General features: G+C 47.7%; 1 protein-coding gene across 9 annotated transcripts in view; it reads left to right on the top strand.

The window, feature by feature from the left end:
• SSBP3 (single stranded DNA binding protein 3) overlaps nucleotides 1-16,931 on the top strand; it is a 176,845-nt gene that overhangs the window by 35,467 nt on the left and 124,447 nt on the right. The gene's annotated exons all lie outside the window — the stretch shown is intronic.

Here is a 16,931-nt window from a genome sequence, read left to right as displayed (position 1 = left end):
CAGGCGATCCACCTGCCTTAGCCTCCAAAAGTGCTGTGATTACAGGCATGAGCCACTGCGCCTGGCTAGCCTCACTTTAGAAGAGGAGGTAGTGACCGGGTACAGTGGCTCACACTTGTAATCTCAGTACTTTGGGAGGCCGAGAGAGGCAGATCATGAGATCAGGAGATCGAGACCATTCTGGTCAACATGGTGACACCCCATCTCTACTAAAAATACAAAAATTAGCTGGGCATGGCGGCAGCTGCCCAGTTGCTCAGGAGGCTGAGGCAAGACAATTGCTTGAACCTGGGAGGCGGAGGGTGCAGTGAGCCAAGATTGTGCCATTGCACTCCAGCCTGAGTGACAGAGTGAGACTCGGTCTCAAAAAAAAGAAACAACAACAACAACAACAAAAAGAAGAGGAGGTAGCTTGGGAGTGGATAGTGCATCCAAAGGCACCGTAATTGCAGACACACTGAGACACCGGCTTGGGTATGTGTCTCTCCCATTCCTGCACTCATGTCACAGCACAGGAACAAGCAGATTCTCCCTGTGTGTTGGCAAACAAGGCTTAAAATCACCTGAGCTTTCCTCAGAGCCAGCCTTCTGAAGTGAGCCACCATGTAAGGTGTGACATGTTCATGCATGTGTGACATCCACATGCTTTCTCCCACTTGGGCGCTTGAGCTCATGGTAGTGTTTCTACTCAGTCCACAATGTAGTGTTCTAGGTGCTGGAGTTAATGCACTCTAAACCTAATCTTGACTATGAGCGACTCAGTCTTGCAAGAACATGCAGCTCCTATCTAAGAATACAGTGTTTGCCTGCAGGGCGACCTGATACGTCTATAAAAACAATGTAGTGGAGCAAGTGTCTATAGCTTTGGGGTGCTTGGAGACCCTTCCCCCCTTGGCTGGTCTTCTGGCAGCAGTCTTGTTATTCTTTGCCCATCCAGCTGCCACTGGAAAGGGGAGTGGCCCTGTTTCTTCAGTCACTGAGCCCTGGGGCATTAGGGCATTTGGGTCTCTGGACTGTGTGCGCTTACGGCACAGTGCTAGAACATCAGGAAGGACATGGAAGACACTGGTATCCCTTGATCCTGTATGATGGGGGAACCGTTCCCAAGTCTAAAATTGAGCTGAGCCATTCTGAGGACTGCCACCACCCACCACCATCACACTTGTGCTCATTCTTTGCTGATTTGGAAGCCTCTTGAGGATGGTGTAGTGCCTGAGGGCCACTCTTGCAGAGAAGAACTGTAATCCCTTAAATATAATAATCCCCTGCACTGGACACTTTGTAGAACAGTCTCCAGTATGTGAGCCCATTGGCACCCTCTAGCAGTCCTGGGGCAGTGACAGATAAGCCTTATTACCCCGTTTTGTTGATAAAAAGGCAGGTGGCTTTAGTGATTTTATAAAGTCATGTGTCCAGTATATGATGAAGCTAAGAGTAAAAATCCAATCTGAAGGCTAGTGATGGTGCACAGGACAGATGGTAAATGCTTGGCACATACTCCGGCATTCCTCCCTTGCTCGTGTCAGACATTGCAAGTTGATCACGGTAACTTTTTTTTCTGCCAACCCCTGGTTCAGAATTATTTCAGAACACAGCCTTCTAGTCAGCCATTATCAATCGAATAGCATCAGCATGCAGGATGAGCTTGTCATCAGAGTCACAGACGAGGCTAGAAGTTGGCTGGTGAGGTTGTGTGGATTTCCTGGTGGTTTGGATTTCTGGGTAAGTGAAAGTTGGATGCAGATGGTAAATGAATTCCATTTGGAAGCCCTGTACCTGCCTAACAGCTAGCTACCAGCTTCCAGGAAGGCCCTGGAGGATCTTAGGGAGGTACATGGTGATTGACTCAAGAAGGGTTGCCTGCATTGGAGTGCCAGGTGGTGATGAACCTGAAGCGGATGGAGGGTGGGACAGGCCAGTTTTGGAGACATGATGGAACCCTCCCAGCTGCAGGAAGCTTAGAGGAGGAAAGCTTCTCTTCCAGGCATCTTGAGCTCTCCACATTTTGATTTCTCTTGGGATGTTCCAAGGATGGTTTTTCACATCACACAAACCCTCATGGGATGTGGGGATCCCAAGAGAGATGGCAGGGGGAAAAAATGGAGCAGTGTTGCACCCAAGATAACCATTGAGGGTACTTTTTTTTTTTGTGTGACGGAGTTTCGCTCTTGTTACCCAGGCTGGAGTGCAATGGCATGATCTCGGCTCAACACAACCTCCGCCTCCTGGGTTCAGGCAATTCTCCTGCCTCAGCCTCCTGAGTAACTGGGATTACAGGCATGCGCCACCATGCCCAGCTAAATTTTTGTATTTTTAGTAGAGACAGGGTTTCACCATGTTGACCAGGATGGTCTTGATCTCTTGACCTCGTGATTCACCCACCTTGGCCTCCCAAAGTGTTGGGATTACAGGCTTGAGCCACCACACCCGGCCCATTGAGGGTACTAATCTTGGGAATCCCATCTCAACCAAAGGGACAGGATCCCGTTCGCAGACTGGTTGGTGAGTCTGCATATCTGATTCTGTTCTGAGCATCTTCGTACACCAGGTTTGAGGTGGAGGTTGAGTTTGAAGTTCTCATTCAAGTTGAACCTTGAATTCTGCATCTGCCCTTGTATAGCCAGACCACAAGAACAGATTACTGCAGGACTTCTTCACCTCCAGTCTTTCCTCCACATGGAGACACAGAAACTGTCTGCCACGGTCACCTAACTAGTGGTTCTCTTTTTTTTGATCACATAACTCTTCAAACATTAGTCGATTTCTTGCTGTCAGACTCCACGTGGATATTCTTGACCTTAGTTTTCAAGATGCCTTTTTATCCATCCACCTAGCTGCGAAGGCCCCTCTCATCTCCCCCAGCAATGGTCACCCTAGCTCCCTCCCTTCCTGCATAGGCAGGCCTCCCAGCTCGCTCCCTGCCCCAATCCCGTGGAGCCTCTGTGGGAAGAAGTTCAGCTCACACCCTCACCTTTTCCAGGGACCCTGGCTTGGCACTCCCCCACCCGCCACGTGAAATGCAGATTTAAAGAAAATCAACAGTGGCAGTTAGGAAGGACCACGCAGGACATAGGCTTCAGTGGCTTTTGACTTACCTTTTTTTTAAATTTTAGCAGGAAAAGCTTTTCTTTAAAGGAAGTCTTACATGGAAGTGCAAATAATGAAACAAAAATGGAGCCATCTACGTGTTTTAGGAGAGTGGGGTGCTGTGAATTCTGCCTGCTGGGTTTCCCACCTTTACACCTTCCCTCATGCCCCCAAAGGTATGAAGAGAGCACAGTTCTAGGTACCTCAGCTTCCAGTTGGAGAAGTTGTGCCTAGAATAGAGAGATGACTTGGCCGAAGGTTCCCTAGCGAGAGTCATTGGGTCCCCAGGCTTCCCTGCCATATTCAGGGTGCTTTTTAGTCTATCAGCTTTCCCAGCTCTTCAATGAGGTGTTCAGGCACATTTCAATGAATGGTCTATAGCCAGCTCTTCGTGGGGATGGTAAGAGTGAAGTAGCTCTCAGAGTTTCTACCGTACTAAGGTGCATTGCAGATCTCAGAAGTGGAATAGGATAAGGTATGGGATAGATTTTTAAAAAGACAGTAATGGCCAGGCACGGTGGCTCATGCCTGTAATCCCAGCACTTAGGGAGGCTGAGGTGGGCGGATCACCTAAGGTTGTAGGGAGTTCGAGCCCGACCAACATGGAGAAACCCCATCTTTACTAAAAATACAAAATTAGCCAGGTGTGGTGGTGCATGCCTGTAATCCTAGTTACTTGGGAGGCTGAGGCAGGAGAATCATTTGAACCTGGGAGGCAGAGGTTGTGGTGAGCCGAGATCCTGCCACTGTACTCCAGCCTGGCAACAGAGCAAGACTGTGGCCCCCCTCCCCACCCTCCCGCCCACCAAAAAAAAGAAAGACAGTAATTCTCACACCTGTTTATTGCAAGACCTCATCTGGTTAAAGAATCCTTAAATGGTTTCAGAAATGTTGCAGGTAGGGAGGTGACAGGTTGTGAGTTGGTTCCTTATTTTTTTTTTTATCCGAAATGGGGAGAACTGTGGTTCCAGTTGGCAATCCACAAACCAGTCCCTTTTCCCTGGCTGCAGAATAGTATCTCCGTCCTTGAGAGCACCTGTCTTTCTTCATTAAGCACCTATTTTGATGTTAGGTGAAGGACTCCCATGGGTTCCTCCTCCATGTCATTAAGGTTTTCTTTCTTTTTTTTTTTTGAGATGGCATCCTGCTCTGTCGCCCAGGCTGGAGTGCAGTGGCGTGACCTCAGCTCACTGCAGTCTCCGCCGCCTGGGTTCAAGTGATTCTCCTGCATTCAGCCTCCCGAGTAGCTGGGATTACAGGTGGGCACCACCACAGCTTACTTTCATATTTTTAGTAGAGACAGGGTTTCACCATGTTGGCCAGGCTGGTCTCGAACTTCTGACCTCAACTGTCCTACCCGCCTCAACCTCCCAAAGTGTTGAGATGACAAGTGTGAGCTGCTGTGCCTGGCCTAGGTTTTCTGTCTTTTTTAATGATCACGTATTATGCTTCTTGGATGTGACATAATTTACCAGTTCCTTACTATTGATTGTTTCCAGTTTTCCAGAATTCTTTTGCATTAAGATTCTTTTCAGCTTTCTCATAATGTAAACAGTGCTGTGATGAACATCCTCATGGCTAAATGTTTGTGCACATAAACATGATGGCATTCTTTTTCTTTTTTGAGATAGAGTCTTAGTCTATCGCCAGGCTGGAGTGCAGTGGATCTCCACTTACCACAACTTCCGCCTCCTAGGTTCAAGTGATTCTCCTGCCTCAGCCTCCAGAGTAGCTGGGATTACAGACACATGCCACCACACCTGGCTAATTTTTTGTATTTTTAGTAGAGACGGGGTTTCACTGTATTGGCCAGGTTGGGCTCGAACTCCTGACCTTGTGATCCATCCGCCTTGGCCTCCCAAAGTGCTGAGATTGCAGGTGTGAGCCACCGTGCCCGGCCAATGTGATGGTATTCTTAGGTGTAAAGTTGCTGGTCCATGTGTTACACAGAGCACTCTTTAGAAACAAAAGTCCATCAGAATTGCTAGCACATTGCTGAGGAGTGATTTGAGTTTCACTTCCTGGTGTTGCTCCTAGCAAAGGTCGGGGGGACCTGCCGCAGAGGCAGCCTCATGTAGCTTGCTGTGCTACCCTTTCTGGCTAGTCTGGTACCAGAGTGCTGGGACCCTGCCCCTCGCCCCTTCTCCACTTACTCTTCTGATGCTTTCCTTGAGCAGTGGGTCCTGTGGGGACTTAATGCATATTAATTGACTTAGATTCAGATGCTTTTCCCTGTGTAAGAGTTCAGTAGCGGAGACCCATTTATCTGAATGCTTTTTACATCTCTGAAACCTTGCGTGAGAGGCACAGATTGGACTACAGAGACAATGGGGCATCAGGGACCTTGTTCGCAAGCAGGTTTCTGTCTCTGCTTTTATTGCCTGGATCTTGCCTGACTCCTGAATGACGCTGGTATTCTCAGAAGGCGAGGATCAGGGTGGGGGTTTGTGGGCAAGAGCGATTGGTGGGATTCTCCCCCTACCTTTCATTTGCCCATTTTGGAAAAGAACTGACTTACCGATGTGTAGACTAGGATTAACGCTTAAAAACCAGCTCAGACTCTAGCAGCTAAGGGAAGAGGCAGCCTTACTTCTGGCCTCTGATGTGCACAGCACTGTATCAGATTTTTGCATGCTACTTCAGGTGCTCCCCATGAGAACCTGCAGGGTAAATAATAGCACAGTTCTCCTTCCAGCACACTCAGCCTCTCAGAGCCTTCCAGGGATTCGGAGGCTCTGAGAGGCTGAGTGCCATGAACAGTGTCACTCAGTTAAAAATGGGAGGGTGCACTGCTGAAACTGGAAGCCAGGTCTGTCTGAATCCAAAGCCAGTTCTTACCAAGCTTTTGGTCCAGGAAAATTGAACACTTCTAAAGTTTTATTAGAATTCAATCAGAATGGTTTCAAGGTCTTTTGTAGGAAGTAAGTTTAACATGATTCTTTATAGTAAGCTATTTATTTTTAATTATATGAGTAATACCTAAGTACTTTTGCTAAAAATTGCTAAAATACAGAGGTGTATAAAATAAGAAGTGAAGTGAGGCTCCCTGCCCCTCGCCATCCTCCTCTGCATCCTGGTACCAGGTATAACCAGTTGGAGGATGTCCTTCTAGGCCCTTTTCTTTGTGCTCACATGCATTGATACCTGTCTTGATTCAGCCCCAAAAGCCATTTCAGTTCTGATTGAAGGCCCCTTTGTTTAATTTCAGCAAACTGGAATTAAATAGCAACATACTAGTAACTTTGGGTAAGTTGCTTTTCCTGGAGAAATCAAGCATCAGATTCCTCATCTGTATACTTGGGGTGATAGACCTAGAGTATCTTAGGGTTGTTGAGAGGTAACTATATAATATCCCAGTATATGGTGCAAATATACTGTACCAGGTACTCAGGAAAGGGACTGGGGACTCTGCCTCCATGCTGTGGGAATGGGTATAGTTAGTACTCTGCCTTCAGAGTCGTGTGGGCAACAATGATATAAATAGGCATGAGTAAAAAGATAAGCTATAAATGCCATCAGAGGGGTGTTAGCAGCAGTTGGAGCTCCAGGCTCCAGTGGGGGGCAGTTAACCCTCAGAGGGAATTAAGGAAGACTTTCTGGAAAAAGTATCCTCCAAGGAGGGATGGGGACCTTAATGACACTAATTCAGCCCTGACTTTGTGCCAGGCAGTATTCTAAGTGGTCTGTGTAGACTAATTTATCCTGTATCAGTAACTCTGTGAGGTCAGAACTGTGGTTAGTTTCTCAGATGAGGAAACCGAGGCAGAGAGAGGATAAGTAGCTTGCTGAAGGTTACACAGCTAGTAAGTGTCTGAGCCAGGATTTGAGCACAGGTGAACTGGTTCTTCTAGAGTCAGTGCTCTTAACAGCCAGGTTGTGCAGCCCACCAGATTTTTGTGGCCCCGAAAAATATACTATACCAGAAAAGCACAGGAACCAGTGTGAGCAAGGTGTAGGGTGTTTAGAAGCTGTCGGCAGATCCAGAGAGAAGGCAGGCGTTCCACATGAGGGGGTGTGGTTGTTCATGATGGAGCTGGGTAGGGTAATTGTGGCAGACTAGGGAGTACCGAGGATCACTGATATCTGATGGTTGGGCCCCGCCCACCCAGTTCTGTGCCTTGAGTAAGAGGGCATGTGGCCTTCATCATGGCGTGCCAGCTCCTAACCTGCCTTCCTTCCACTCAGGCCACTCAGCCATAGGCGGCTTCGTGCTGTTCTGCTCAATTGTCGCCTTTCAGTTAGGCTCTCAAATAGAGTGTTACTATCAATGTTTGGTTACTGTGTTTTTGAAATTAATTTAAGAAAATCTTAACACTGACACTTCTTAACCAGTAGCCACCCAGACACACACACACACACACACACACACACACACACACACACACTCTCTCTCTCTCTCTCTCTCTCTCTCTCTCTCTCTCTCTCTCTCTCTCTCAAGCATACCTTTCTTCAGGGAACCAGGTTGGTGACACGACAGAGCATGTCCTCACCCTGTTGGACCTGTGGCTGCCAAGGGCCTTTCGACATTGTGTGTGATGCCCTCGCACTTTGATTGCTTCACCGCGAAGCACAATGGAGCCTCTGTCAATATGCCAGCTAATTAATTTCAACTTTGGGATGTTGCTTCATCTCCATGCACCATTCACATTGTTTGGAGTTCTCCTGGTGTGGGTGCAAAGAAAGCTCTTCGGCGCCTTTGTCTTGTTGCTGACCCTCCTTCTCAACCTCAACCCCTCTTCCCTCTTGATCTGCATGTCCCTCTCGATCTGCATGTCCCTCTCAGCCTGATTTCCCACAGCTGTTTTGGGGGAAGTGCTGGGCATTCCTTTTGGGAGAGGTCTTAATTATTGGAATGTTAGCACAAACCCCACTAACTTGGACCCTCACGGGCAGAGCTGTGTGAGAAGCAGAGAAGTTGACACTGCAGGCAATGGGTAGAGAAAGGCTGTTTGGGTTTGGTACTGCCAAGTTCACCATCACTGCTGAGAGGAGGAGTGGCCATCTTCTGGGCAGGGTGAGAGGCAGGATGAATCATTAGCACACGTGCTTTTGGGTATGTGGAAGGGGCATGTGGAAAGGGCTGAAAATAGGCTGCCCTTTGGATATTAGTTTGCTTAGACCATCCCATGTGCTCCTCTTCCCCTCCCCATTTTTCACATTTCTCATGTTAAACTTGAGTGAAGCATTAATGTTTATTTGTAGGACTTAATTTTCTATTTATGTTTTTCCCTACTGCTGGTGTTTGGTTTTGAGAAGCCTCACCCCTTATCTGTGTTAAACAGAGTGCTGGATTGAGAGGCAGGTGGGACCTCAGTCTTTCTAGCAGGCTGGCTCTGGCAGGTCACCTCCCCTTCTCTGGGTCTCAGTTCCTCCATTTATAGAGTAGAGTGCTGAACTAGCTGTCTTTATTCTTTGGAACCTTTCTATTACTGCAGCCTTTGTGATGGAATGTACTTGACACTAGAGTAGGGTTCGGCCAACTTTCTCTATAAAGGACCAGATGGTAAATATTTTAGGCTTTGTGGGTTGTGTGATCTCTCTTGCAACTACTCAGCTCTGCCATTGTAGCATAGAAATCAGCCATAGACAGGACAGAAATCAGTGGGTGTGGTTGTGTCCCAATAAAACTTTATTTACAAATATAGGTGGTGGGCTAGATTTGGCCCTTGGCCCTTACTAGTTTGCCATCCTAAGCTCTGGAGTGTTCTCTTTGGCTGCCATAATGTCTTCTCATACACTGGCTAGTCTGTAAGGAAGAAGTTCTTACTTGAATTAGGGACCAACACTTGAACCCTCCTGAGGCCTGGCCTTGCCATGAATCTGGTCTGCCTTCTTTGTTTCCCCTCTGGTTGCCGGGGAGGTGGCCTGTCCAGGCCTTTCTAGGGAGCAGGTGTGCCTAACTCTATGCAAATCACCCATTCTTGAAGAGCCGTAAGATTTAGTAAATCCCATTTTAAGTCTGATTAAGGAAAATCTCTATCACAAAACAATATACCTTTCCCTGTACATTTCATCTGCAGTATACCTTTATAGTGGAAGGAAAAAAAATCAAACCTTGGTTGCTTTTTAAAATTTTATCTCTTTTTTTTTTTGCCTTTTATTTTTACATTAAAAAAATGGTGGTGCGGAGGGTGTTTTTAGGGATAATAGTGTTGTTCTCCCTCCCATGTAACTTATTTTTCAGTCTATTTCTTTGAAGGCCAGAGAAGACTGGCCAGAGAAGACTGAAGGGCAAATTTGGTTATTTCTCTAATTTGTAATTGTCCAATGTAGTATCAGATTGCTGATTTGGTAGCAAACTTAGCTGTCATAATTTTGAATTGTGCTAAATACTTCTGAATTGTGCTAGTACTTTTTTCCCAGGTGAAGAAATACTCATGATTCACATCATTGCTGAGAGCTGTGTGGGTCTTCTGTTTTGAGATGGCTGGTAGGGAGAGGGCACCCTTGTCCCCATTTCCCAGGTCAGTGAAACAAGGTACTGTGTGGTGAGGAGGTTTGCAGTTCTGGATTGACAAGGTCATGTGGCTGTGACAAGCAGCGTCTGTCATTTTCCCTTGGAAACTGAGATACGACTCAGCAAACAATATCCAGCTGTTTACGGACTTTGCTAGAGTGGGCTTCCTAATGCCTGGTGCCTTCCACCCAAGAATACCTCCAGACAGCATGGTATCCACACTGGTGGAAGCTGGGAGGACTGCACCCTCATTCCAACACTTCCCGTGTAAATATGCAATCTCAGTAAGACAACAATGTCTTACCAGGCTCCCCCACCCACCATGAGACGGTTCATCTCCCAGGCCCCTATCCGGTCAGGTTGCTACTCCCGGGCAGCACACAGCTCTTCCAAATGCCTGGCCTCATTGTTATCTGGGAGAGAAAACGAGGGGTAAAACACCACCACTACCAAAAGCCCACCACTGAAAGCAGAACTAATCCCCAGGGCAGTCTAGCCCGTGGCTCAGATGCTCAGACAAATGTTTAGACAGCTTAAGAAGGTAAACTAGAACTTAAATGAATAAAAGCAACTACTCGGTCTATGAAAAAGGTTAGATTTGAGGGCCTGCTATTTCCTGATGCTTTCAAGGCCAGGAGCTTATAGGGTGGGGGATATACCACTGAGAGTTCTTTCCTGGTCTGATATCTTCCTTTCCTCCTTTGCAGGAGCCTGTGCCTATGTAGGGGCTGCCTGGAGGAGCTCAGGTTAGGTAGAGGCTTCTGCCTTCTGGGTCCTCACTCACCAAGTAGACTATCTGTGGCCCTAAAGAGGATTTGACCGGGGTACCCCCTGGCCCATTTGCTCACTAAATCAGTCTTTCCACAAAGCAACCCCTGGGTGCTCTCCACTCTCCGCCAGGCCCTTTCTTGGGGAGGAGAGGATGGTTTGTGGAGAGAGAGACCCTGGGGATGGCTCTGTCTCAAAGGATATGCTGGCTGATGCAGCATATTGAGCTGGTGGAGATTTGCTCTTAGTTGAGCAGCTGCTTGCTGCCAGGTTGGTACATTGCTGGCAGGGTCACTGAACTCGCTCTTGGGAGCTCTGGATCTAGCATGAGGAGATGAATGAATAGTGAGAAAAGGGAGAGATTTTTTTTTGCTGAGATACTTGTGTAGGTGTGTTTATTCGTGGTCTCCTACGCTTGTCCTTACCATGGTGGTAAAGATGGGCATGCAGATAATTAAGATGGCAGGCTGAGAATGAAGATAGAAATTTTGAATTTTGCCTTAAGCCACCCAAGAAACCTTTGCTAGGTCTTCAACACCTGTCCTTCCTGAGCTTTTAATTATGCCTCCAGGCTCTTTCTGGGAGAGCTTTCTGATTGCACCCTCTTTCAGTGAGGAAGGGAGAACTGAACCCACGGCAGGAGGAGGATGACAACTCCTCCCAGTCAAGGACAGTTAAAAATTAGGGCTTTTGCCATTAAATGAGAATGCACATTGCCCAGGAGTATCATCGTGGTGGTGGGGAGGCTGAGTGTTTCTGGAGTGTCCAGAATGGCCACTTATCTTGAATTTGGTTGTCACTTCTGTCTGCTGCTTGTAGATGCTCTGTTGATATACCCTACTGATGGTGGCCTTGCTTGTTCAGCTTGCTCCCGGGCTTTGGGGAGCGCAAGGGGACATCCCACGCTCTGTGGGAACAGGTTCTGCACCTCCTCTTTGATGTTCCGTGCTCAGGACCAGAGTTCTCCAAGAGGCTCTTTCTGAATTCTGTTCTGCCTGGGAGGGCCTTGCTCTATTGGGGGCAGTGTTTCTCTGCTTATCCCACACTCAGCGGGAGTGCGTGTGGGGTTCATCTGCAGCTTCCGAAGGGCTCTTTTCTTTTTAGGGATGTTCAGTTTCCCAAATGTTTCCCCATATCTGCTTTAAATCTCTGCCTGTTCAATTTCCTGATAAGGGAGCAAAAAACTCTAGATGAATTAGGTTTTACAAAAATTTACCTCTTTATAGTTAGAACAGTCTAGGTTACAGGATGTGAATTTTCATAAAATGTTATCTTGTGAACTGGTCTTTTTTTTTTTTTTTTTTTTTTTTTTTTAATAGAGACCGGGTTTTTCCATGGTGGTCAGGCTTGTCTCAAACTCCCAACCTCAGGTGATCCACCCCGCCTGGGATCCCAAAATGTTGGGATTACAGGGGTGAGCCACTGCTCACACAGCTGTGAACTGGTCTTGATTATCCTTTGTCCTGAATTAGCATTTCCCTTCGAGGGTACAAGTAATTGTAAGGTTTAGAGCTGGAAATGAAGTAGGTCCCTCTGCGAGTTGGGGTTTGTGGAGTCTCACTCTATGTGCAAACTGCTTTTACATGTGTAATCTTATTTGATCCTTTTTTTGAGACAGGATCTCATTTTGTTTCCCAGGCTGGAATGCAGTGGTACAATCAGCTCACTGAAGCCTCAACCTCCTGAGCTCAAGCAATCCTCCCACCTCAGCCTCCCAAGTAGCTGGGACTACAGGCATGCACCTCTGCCACATCTGGCTGATTTTTTTTTTTTTTTTTTTTTTTAAGCAGAGACAAGGTCTTGCTATGTTGCTGAGGCTGGTCTCAAACTCCTGGCCTCAAGTGGTCCTCCTGCCTCAGCCTCCAAAAGTGTTGGAGTGAACCACTATGCTTGGCCACATGTATTATAATCCAGGCTATAACCTGTGGCATGGTCCTTCATTTTGCAGATGAGGATATTGTGGCTCGAGGAGGTTCAGTAACATCCCCAAGTTCATGTGTCCTAAGCAGAGCAGCTACCTAAACATTTTGATCTTCAAATTTGGATTCCTTTTTTTTTTTTTTAAATGGCACCAAACTGCCTCCTAGCTTCTTCCTTGGTGGAAACACTTAGGGGGACCCATGCAGGCTTTCTCTGATCAAAGCCATTCCCAGGCCAGTTTACCTGGGTCACAGGCTTTCCAATACATTAGAGCTGGCTGGGGACCCCTGAGCCCCTTCCAGCACTGTTACTCTGTAGTTGAGAAAAGGTGTTCTAGAGAGTGAAGTGACTTGCCAAGATTGGACAGTGAATTTGTTTGCCGATTCTTTCTAGGTATTTGTTGAGTGCCTATCGTGTGCCAGTATCAGAACACATGATAAAGCAATGAACAAAACACAAACATTCTGATCCTCTGGGAGCTCAAATGGAGGTTTCCATATTTCTGTGCTTTCACTTCCTCTTCTTTCCTAAGCTTCTAGACAGCTCTTTTATCCCTCTGTGGACTCAGGGAATGCAAAGTAATTTTAGTATAATTTTTTTGGGTTGAACTCAGGGAGATAGGTGACTCAGCAGAGGAAAAGAAGTTACATAATTGATTCCAAAACTGAGAGAAAGGTACTTGGTTTGCTTATTTCTTTTTAATATGTATTCTTTTTATAAGTGTTTCTTGAGCACATAGTATATGCCAGGTACTGTTCTAGGTCCTAAGAATTTTACAAGTGAGCAAAACTGAAGGTGTTGGCGGTTGAGTCACACCAACACCCGGGGGGTGGTAGGAGGTCATGTTTTGACTCCTTAGTGACCATCAACCTGTGATCTGAACTTTCTTCAAGGTAGGTGAGTATTAGCTCGTCACAGCGGTCCCCATTTATCCTCAGCCTGCCAGGCCGGTGATGCCACTGTGGGGTATCAAGATGGCGGTGTGCCCTCCCAAAATGATGAATGCTGACCTGCTACGTTTCTGCTCTCCGAAATATATTTTCTGATTCTTTGCTCTACAGAAGTGCCCTAAACATTTGAGTTTTTACATAAGAACGTTTCTTATCTAGCATTTCTGTCACCACCTGCAGCTTTTGCCACAAAAACACAGTGACCTCTACAGCTGGGAAGAAGAGTAGGTAGAGTCTGAGCAAGGATGCCAGGAAAACCTTGTGTTTATAAAAAGCTCTCTGTAGGTCAGTGAGGGCAGGCCAAACCTTTCCATGTCCTTGTAGGAATCCTGGGTGCTGTTTTGATTGTTTTTTTTTTTTTTTTTTTTTTGAGACGGAGTTTTGCTCTTGTTGCCCAGGCTGGAGTGCAATGGCGCGATCTTGGCTCACTTCAACCTCCGCCTCCTGGGTTCAGGCAATTCTCCTGCCTCAGCCTCCTGAGTAGCTGGGATTACAGGCACGCGCCACTATGCCCAGCTAATTTTTTGTATTTGATTTTTTTTTTTTTTTTAAAGGAAAGGCTGTTTTAAAGCATGCAGGGTTTTGTGTTAATTTTCTCATTAGCATTTTCTCAGTCAATAACCCCTGAAGTCTCTTCTGACTACAGGAGTCTCCCTGGCCCCGGTTCCTTCTGCAACCTCTGCTTTACCTCCAGTGATGGGGAACTCACTACCAGATAGGATAGCCCATTCCTGGTTTAGACAGAATGGCTATAATCCATGTCCTAGGTATTATCATCACCAACTGGAAAGACTTCTTCCTATGACAATTTTTTTTTCCCCCGCAGGGAGGGTAATTATAGCAACTCATATATGTCTCTTTTCTTCCCGTAAAACTCTTCCCACCTCCACCAATGGGTTTACGTTTAAAATAGCCTCTGTTCTGTTTTGGGAGGCATCTCCCTGGCTTCTGGTTTGCCAATGTTCTTCTGATAATCTGACATCCACCACTGACCTCTAGCCCCTGCTTTTTGGCCTGGCCCCTTTGAAGCACCTGGAGCTGGCGGAGGGAGAAGTGTGGCGGGATGGAAGATACTCTTGAGTCAGGAGCTGGCGGTGATCCGCTTTGCTCTGTGGTAGGTATTAACTACGTTCCCAGGCCTGTTTCCTGCTCCCAAATGCCAACATCCCTGCCTCTTAAGTGAGGTTTAGCTTAATCCCCAACCTTACCTAAATGTTATTTCTTTTATTATTCAGAGCTGTGGGCAGAATCTCCCTGTGTCATTGAGAGTGTAGGTGGGGATGCACTGGCGGGATGCCCTCCCCACTTGCAATACTTTCTCTTGCATCTATTGTTCCACAGCCCCGTCCAGCTAGGATGATCCTGGTCTCCTCATGTTGTTTGTTAGGATGTCTTCGGGGTTCAGACTGGGCATCCTCCTCATTTCACCAGCAGAGGATACTGAGGCCCAAGGGATGGAGGTTATCTCATCTCCCCTTCTCAGGGCAAGCAGCTAGAAGCCCTGGAGCAAGGTGTGAGCTGTAGCCCCTGAGAAATAGTCTATTGTTTAGCAGTTGTGGAGTTGCTCAGGAAGCTTCCAATTGGTGAGCCAGTCAACAGTCACTGGGATTTGCACAGAAGCCCCGAAACTCTGCCCAACCCCTCCTTGCCTCCTGAGCTGGGTAGGCTGGCTCAGCCTCAGGGGAACACCTGATAAGCCCCCAAAAGTCCACTGTGTCTAAATACTGAGGGTCTTTGCACACAAGGCAGAAATGGAGCACTGTCAGAACACAGCATTGAGTTGCCAGTTAAGCGGTACTCCTTGAGGTCAGGCAGGCATGTTAGTCTTGATTTTGTATGTGTAGTGCCTGACGCATACTAAGTGCCCAATAAAAATAAGCTTGGTGGCAGCCTGCCCATATGGTGGGTTAAAATGGAAAAAGCTCATTCCTTTTTAGCTTGAAAATGTTCTCCAAACTCCTGTCCTGTTCCAGATGCTGTGGAGGGCTATAGAGGTGCTGTCTCAGCCCTGCCCTTGAGTGGATTTGGGAAGGAGACCTTTCATAAGAACACTGTGCACTCATTCCTGGATGGTATAGTGTAGCTGTGGAAGTGCTGGCTGCCCACCTGCCTTCACTTTGGAGAGCCCACACTTGAGGGGTCCTTTGGAACCTGATGGCTGCTCTGCATGTGGAAGGACCGGGAGGCAGGTGAACGTGCTGGTAAAAATCACCTCTCCTCCTTGGGTGGCAGGCCATTTGTGGTATGTCTTATTAGTTGGCAAAGAGGACATTAGGGCTTTATTTATTTATTTTTGAGATGGAGTCTCACCCTGTCTCCCAGGCTGGAGTGCAATGGGCGTGGTCTTGGCTCACTGCAACCTCCACCTCCCAGGTTTAAATGATTCTCCTGCCCCAGCATCCCAATAGCTGGGATTACAGGTGCCCGCCATCACACCCAGCTAATTTTTGTATTTTTAATAGAGACGGAGTTTTACCATGTTGGCCAGGCTGGTCTCAAACTCCTGACCTTGTGATCTGCCCACCTCAGCCTCCCAATGTGCTGGGATTACAGGTGTGGGCCACCCTGCCTGGCCGGCTTTATTTATTTTGTTAGAGACAGGGTCTTGCTCTGTTAACCAGGCTGGCCTGGAACTCCTGGGCTCAAGCGATTCTCTGGCCTCAGCCTCCTGAGTAGCTGGGACTACAGGTGTACACCACTGTGCCCAGCCTAGGACATTAGGACTTTAATTCACTGAATTGGATTTCACACCGTGTGTACCCTCTGGATGGGGGAGAGGTGGTGGTGGTGGAGCTGGCTGGGGAGCAGGAGGGTGAGGTGGCAAGGATGTGCAGGGTTGAATTTTCTCCTTTTTCTCTGCAAATAGTGCTAGCACCCTGATGGTACACCCTACTGCCAGCCCCGCAAAAACTTATTGAAGCACCGCCCACCAACACATTGACCTTCCTTTCTTCTTCTGCCTGCCTGACTTTGTAAGTGAGCCCCTAGCTTTTTGTCAGGAGTGGGGCTATGGATCTGTATGTAGCACAGTGGCATCATTTGTCAAGTGCCCTCCCTGGGCCACTGTGTCAGGCACTCGCGATTGCTGCAATGCCTGTAATTAGCGTCCCAGGTTACCTGGCTGTCCTTCTCACTTGCACTGCCTTTTTCCTTTTCACCCTTCCCTCCTAGCCCCTTTAGTCTTCTGTCTCTTCTCACTGGGGACTCAGTCCTCTCATCTGTCTTCCCTCCCTCCCTTCCTAAGGGGCCTTTTCTCGATTCTCTGGGGAAACCACATAGGCCTCCGCTAACCCATTGAGCCCCATTCCATCCACCCAGAAGATGTGGAGTAAGGTGAGGGGGCTTTACCCCCAGTGTTGAGGCTGCCAGGCCTTCTGTGTCTGCATGATTTTATGAAGTCTGTCCTGTCAAAACCAAGAGGCCAGGGAAAGTCCCTAGGTTTATTCTTTGAAGACCTCTTGAGCTCTTTTGCTGAGCACAAAGCTTGTGGGGCAGGTGGAGGAAGACTTTCGGAAATGGAGAGAAGGCCAGTGGATGGCTGATGACTTGCAGATGTGGGTAGAATACGGGAGGGAGAAGCGGCTCCCAGGGCACCCGCGCTGAGTCCCTTTTGGAGCTTGGCCCCCTTTGCACAAGCTCTGTGTTGGGGTGGGAGCGGCTTCGAGGCAGTGGAGGGCTTGTTTGGCAGCCGGCGCCCATCAGACAACTGGAAAGTGCCAGTGCCTGCGTGGCCATCTGTCCCCACCGCC

Source organism: Callithrix jacchus, chromosome 7 (assembly GCF_049354715.1).
Source record: "Callithrix jacchus isolate 240 chromosome 7, calJac240_pri, whole genome shotgun sequence".
Lineage (NCBI taxonomy): Eukaryota > Metazoa > Chordata > Mammalia > Primates > Cebidae > Callithrix > Callithrix jacchus.
The sequence above is the reverse complement of the archived record's forward strand: the minus strand, read 5'-3'. Positions and strand labels throughout refer to the sequence as shown.